The sequence below is a fragment of the Musa acuminata genome, unplaced genomic scaffold, assembly GCF_036884655.1.
Source record: "Musa acuminata AAA Group cultivar baxijiao unplaced genomic scaffold, Cavendish_Baxijiao_AAA HiC_scaffold_527, whole genome shotgun sequence".
Classification (NCBI taxonomy): Eukaryota; Viridiplantae; Streptophyta; class Magnoliopsida; order Zingiberales; family Musaceae; genus Musa; species Musa acuminata.
This window is the reverse complement of record NW_027020772.1, coordinates 8,517-15,000: the sequence shown is the minus strand read 5'-3', so window position 1 is coordinate 15,000 and position 6,484 is coordinate 8,517.

The window sequence follows — 6,484 nt, the reverse complement described above, 5'->3', positions numbered from 1 at the left end:
TCGTAAATAAGTATATCGTATAAATAACCAAATTCCAATTGAAATAAAATCTTTAGGAGGGATTTATGAGACGACATCAATTCAAATTCTGGATCGTCGAATTGAGAGAGATATTGAGAGAGATCAAGTTGAGAGAGATCAAGAATTCTCACTATTTCTTAGATTCGTGGATCAAATACATTTTTTTCCATCAAGAACGCTTTATGAAACTTTTTGACCCCCGAATTTGGAGTACCCTACTTTCACGTGATTCGCAGGGTTCAACAAGCAATCGATATTTCATGATCAAAGGTGTAATCAAAGGTGTAGTACTGCTTGTAGTAGCGGTCCTTATATCTCGTATTAACAATCGAAAGATGGTCGAAAGAAAAAATCTCTATTTGATGGAGCTTCTTCCTATACCTATGAATTCCATTGGACCCAGAAATGTGAATTCCATTGGACCCAGAAATGAGACATTGGAAGAATCTTTTCGGTCTTCCAATATCAATAGGTTGATTGTTTCGTTCCTGTATCTTCCAAAAGGGAAAAAGATTTCTGAGAGTTGTTTCATGGATCCGCAAGAGAGTACTTGGGTTCTCCCAATAAATAAAAAGTGTATCATGCCTGAATCTAACCGGAGTTCGCGGTGGTGGAGGAACCGGATCGGAAAAAAGAGGGATTCTAGTTGTAAGATATCTAATGAAACCGTAGCTGGAATTAATGAAACCGTAGCTGGAATTAAGATCTCATTCAAAGAGAAAGATAGCGAATATCTGGAGTTTCTTTTTTTATCCTATACGGATGATCCGATCCGCAAGGACCATGATTGGGAATTGTTTGATCGTCTTTCTCCGAGGAAGAAGCGAAACATAATCAACTTGAATTTGGGACAGCTATTCGAAATCTTAGGGAAAGACTTGATTTGTTATCTCATGTCTGCTTTTCGTGAAAAAAGACCAATTGAAGGGGAGGGTTTCTTCAAACAACAAGGAGCTGAGGCAACTATTCAATCAAATGATATTGAGCATGTTTCCCATCTCTTCTCGAGAAACAAGTGGGGTATTTCTTTGCAAAATTGTGTTCAATTTCATATGTGGCAATTCCGCCAAGATCTCTTCGTTAGTTGGGGGAAGAATCAGCACGAATCGGATTTTTTGAGGAACGTATCGAGAGAGAATTTGATTTGGTTAGACAATGTGTGGTTGGTAAACAAGGATCGGTTTTTTAGCAAGGTACGGAATGTATTGTCAAATATTCAATATGATTCCACAAGATCTATTTTCGTTCAAGTAAGGGATTCTAGCCAATTGAAAGGATCTTCTGATCAATCCATAGATCATTTCGATTCCATTAGAAATGAGGATTCAGAATATCCCACATTGATCGATCAAACAGACATTCAGCAACTAAAAGAAAGATCGATTCTTTGGGATCCTTCCTTTCTTCAAACGGAACGAACAGAGATAGAATCAGATCGATTCCCGAAATGCCTTTTTGGATCTTCCTCAATGTCCCGGCTATTCACGGAACGTGAGAAGCAGATGAATAATCATCTGCTTCCGGAAGAAATCGAAGAATTTCTTGGGAATCCTACAAGATCAATTCGTTCTTTTTTCTCTGACAGATGGTCAGAACTTCATCTGGGTTCGAATCCTATTGAGAGGTCCACTAGAGATCAGAAATTTTTGAAGAAAAAACAAGATGTTTCTTTTGTCCCTTCCAGGCGATTGGAAAATAAAGAAATGGTTGATATATTCAAGATAATTATGTATTTACAAAATACCGTCTCAATTCATCCTATTTCATCAGATCCGGGATGTGATATGGTTCCGAAGGATGAACCGGATATGGACAGTTCCAATAAGATTTCATTCTTGAACAAAAATCCATTTTTTGATTTATTTCATCTATTCCATGACCGGAACAAAAGGGGATACACGTTACACCACGATTTTGAATCAGAAGAGAGATTTCAAGAAATGGCAGATCTATTCACTCTATCAATAACCGAGCCGGATCTGGTGTATCATAGGGGATTTGCCTTTTCTATTGATTCCTACGGGTTGGATCAAAAAAAATTCTTGAATGAGGTATTCAACTCCAGAGATGAATCGAAAAAGAAATCTTTATTGGTTCTACCTCCTCTTTTTTATGAAGAGAATGAATCTTTTTATCGAAGGATCAGAAAAAAATCGGTCCGGATCTACTGCGGGAATGATTTGGAAGATCCAAAACTAAAAACAGCGGTATTTGCTAGCAACAACATAATGGAGGCAGTCAATCAATATAGATTGATCCGAAATCTGATTCAAATCCAATATAGCACCTATGGGTACATAAGAAATGTATCTAATCGATTCTTTTTAATGAATAGATCCGATCGCAACTTCGAATATGGAATTCAAAGGGATCAAATAGGAAATGATACTCTGAATCATATAACTATAATGAAATATACGATCAACCAACATTTATCGAATTTGAAAAAGAGTCAGAAGAAATGGTTTGATCCTCTTTTTTCTCGAACCGAGAGATCCATGAATCGGGATCCTGATGTATATAGATACAAATGGTCCAATGAGAGCAAGAATTTCCAGGAACATTTGGAACATTTCGTTTCTGAACAGAAGAACCGTTTTCAAGTAGTGTTCGATCGGTTACGTATTAATCAATATTCGATTGATTGGTCCGAGGCTATCGACAAACAAAATTTGTCTAAGTCACTTCGTTTCTTTTTGTCCAAGTCACTTCCCTTTTTGTCCAAGTCACTTCCCTTTTTGTCCAAGTCACTTCCCCTTTTCTTTGTGAGTATCGGGAATATCCCCATTCATAGGTCCGAGATCCACATCCGTGAATTGAAAGGTCCGAATGATCAACTCCGCAATCAGTTGTTAGAATCAATAGGTGTTCAAATCGTTCATTTGAATAAATTGAAACCCTTCTTATTGGATGATCATGATACTTCCCAAAGACCGGAATTCTTTATCAATGGAGGAACAACATTACCATTTTTGTTCAAAAAGATACCAGAGTGGATGATTGACTCATTCTATACTAGAAATAATCGCAGGAAATCCTTTGATAACACGGATTCCTATTTCTCAATGATATTCCATGATCGAGACAATTGGCTGAATCCCGTGAAACCATTTCATAGAAGTTCATTGATATCTTCTTTTTATAAAGCAAATCGACTTCGATTCTTGAATGATCCAAATCACTTCTGGTTCTATTGTAACAAAAGATTCCCTTTTTATGTGGAAAAGACCCGTATCAATAATTATGATCTTACATATGGACAATTCCTCACTACCTTGTTCATTCGCAACAAAATATTTTCTTCGTGCGTCGGTAAAAAAAAACATATTTTTTTGGAGAGAGAGACTATTTCACCAATCGAGTCACAGGTATCTAACATATTCATACCTAAAGATTTTCCACAAAGTGGTGACAAAACGTATAACTTGTACAAATCTTTCCGTTTTCCAATTCGATCCGAGCCATTCGTTCGTAGAGCTATTTACTCGATCGCAGACATTTCTGCAACACCTCTAACAGAGAAACAAAGAGTCAATTTTGGAAGAACTTATTGTCAGCCTCTTTCAGATATGAATCTATCTGATTCAGAAGGGAAGAACTTGCATCGGTATCTCAGTTTCAATTCAAACATGGGTTTGATTCACACTCCATGTTCTGAGAAATATTTACCATCCGGAAAGAGGAAAAAAAAACGGAGTCTTTCTCTAAAGAAATGCGTTGAGAAACGGCAGATGTATAGAACCTTTCAACGAGATAGTGCTTTTTCAAATCTCTCAAAATGGAATCTGTTCCAAACAAAATGGAATCCGTTCCAAACATATATGCCATGGTTCCTTACTTTGACAGAGTGCAAATATCTAAATTTCACCCTTTTAGATACTTTTTCAGACCCATTGTCGATACTAAGTAGCAGTCACAAATTTGTATCCATTTTTCATGATATTATGCATGGATCAGATATATCATGGCCAATTCCTCAGAAGATTCTTCCACAATGGACTCTGATAAGTGAGATTTTGAGTCTGATAAGTGAGATTTCGAGGGAGTGTTTACAGAATCTTCTTCTGTCCGAAGAAATGATTCATCGAAATAATGAGTCACCCGTTCCATTGATATGGACACATCTGAGATCAACAAATGCTCGGGAGTTGGAGTTCCTCTATTCAATCTTTTCCCTTCTTCTTGTTGCTGGATATCTCGTTCGTATACATCTTCTCTTTGTTTCCCAAGCCTCTAGTGAGTTACAGACAGAGTTAGAAAAGATCAAATCTTTGATGATTCCATCATACATGATTGAGTTGCGAAAACTTTTGGATGGGTATCCTACATCTGAACTGAATTCTTTCTGGTTAAAGAATCTCTTTCTAGTTGTTCTGAAACAATTAGGAGATTCTCTGGAAGAAATACGGGGTTTTGCTTTTGGTGGCAACATGCTATTGGTCGCTTGTGGGGTCAAATCAATACGTTCTAGGAAGAAATATTTGAATATCAATCTCATCGATCTCATAAGTATCATATCAAATCCCATCAATCTCATAAGTATCATACCAAATCCCATCAATCGAATCACTTTTTCGAGAAATACGAGACATCTAAGTCGTACAAGTAAAGAGATCCATTCATTGATAAGAAAAAGAAAAAAGGTGAACGGTGATTGGATTGATGAGAAAATAGAATCCTGGGTCGCGAACAGTGATTCGATTGATGATGAAGAAAGAGAATTCTTGGTTCAGTTCTCCACCTTAACGACAGAAAAAAGGATTGATCAAATTCTATTGAGTCTGACTCATAGTGATCATTTATCAAAGAATGACTCTGGTTATCAAATGATTGAACAACCGGGATCAATTTACTTACGATACTTAGTTGACAAGTATATAATGAATTATGAGTTCAATGGATCCTGTTTAGCAGAAAGACGGATATTCCTTGCTCATTATCAGACAATTACTTATTCACAAACCTCGTGTGGGGCTAATAGTTTTCATTTCCCATCTCATGGAAAACCCTTTTCGCTCCGCTTAGCCCTATCCCCTTCTAGGAGTATTTTAGTGATAGGTTCTATAGGAACTGGACGATCCTATTTGGTCAAATACCTAGCGACAAACCCCTATGTTCCTTTCATTACGGTATTTCCGAACAAGTTCCCGGATGACAAGCCTAAAGATTATTTTATTGATGATATCGATTTTGATGATAGTGATAGTGACGATATCGATATTGATGATAGTGACGATATCGATATTGATGATAGTGACGATATTGATGATGACCTTGATACGGAGCTGCTAACTATGTATATGACGCCGAAAATAGACCGATTTGATATCACCTTTCAATTCGAATTAGCAAAAGCAATGTCTCCTTGCATAATATGGATTCCAAACATTCATGATCTGTATATGAATGAGTCGAATTACTTATCCCTCGGTCTATTAGAGAACTATCTCTCCAGAGATTGTGAAAGATGTTCCACTAGAAATATTCTTGTTATTGCTTCGACTCATATTCCCCAAAAAGTGGATCCCGCTCTAATAGCTCCGAATAAATTAAATACATGCATTAAGATACGAAGGCTTCTTATTCCGCAACAACGAAAGCACTTTTTCATTCTTTCATATACTAGGGGATTTCACTTGGAAAAGAAAATGTTCCATACTAACGGATTGGGGTCCATAACCATGGGTTCCAATGTACGAGATCTTGTAGCACTTATCAATGAGGCCCTATCAATTAGTATTACACAGAAGAAATCAATTATAGAAACTAATACAATTAGATTAGCTCTTCATAGACAAACTTGGGATTTGCGATCCCAGGTAAGATCGGTTCAGGATCATGGGATCCTTTTCTATCAGATAGGAAGGGCTGTTGCACAAAATGTACTTCTAAGTAATTGCCCCATAGATCCTATATCTATCTATATGAAGAAGAGATCAGAAGGGGATTCTTATTTGTACAAATGGTACTTCGAACTTGGAACGAGCATGAAGAAATTAACGATACTTCTTTATCTTTTGAGTTGTTCTGCCGGATCGGTCGCTCAAGATCTTTGGTCTTCACCCGGACCTGATGAAAAAAATTGGATCACTTCTTATAGATTCGTTGAGAATGATTCTGATCTAGTTCATGGCCTATTAGAAGTAGAAGGCGCTCTGGTGGGACCCTCACGGACAGAAAAAGATTGCAGTCAGTTTGATAATAATCGAGTGACATTACTTCTTCGGTCCGAACAGTTAGATATGATGCAAAACAGATCTTGTTCTATCGTTGATCAGAGATTTCTATATGAAAAATACGAATCGGAGTTTGAAGAAGAGGAAGAGGTCGTCGACCTGCAACAGATAAAGGAGGATTTATTCAATCACATAGTTTGGGCTCCTAGAATATGGCGCCCTTGTGGCAAACTATGTGATTGTATTGAAAAGCCCACTTTTCTCTATCGGGCTCGGGGCAAGCGGAC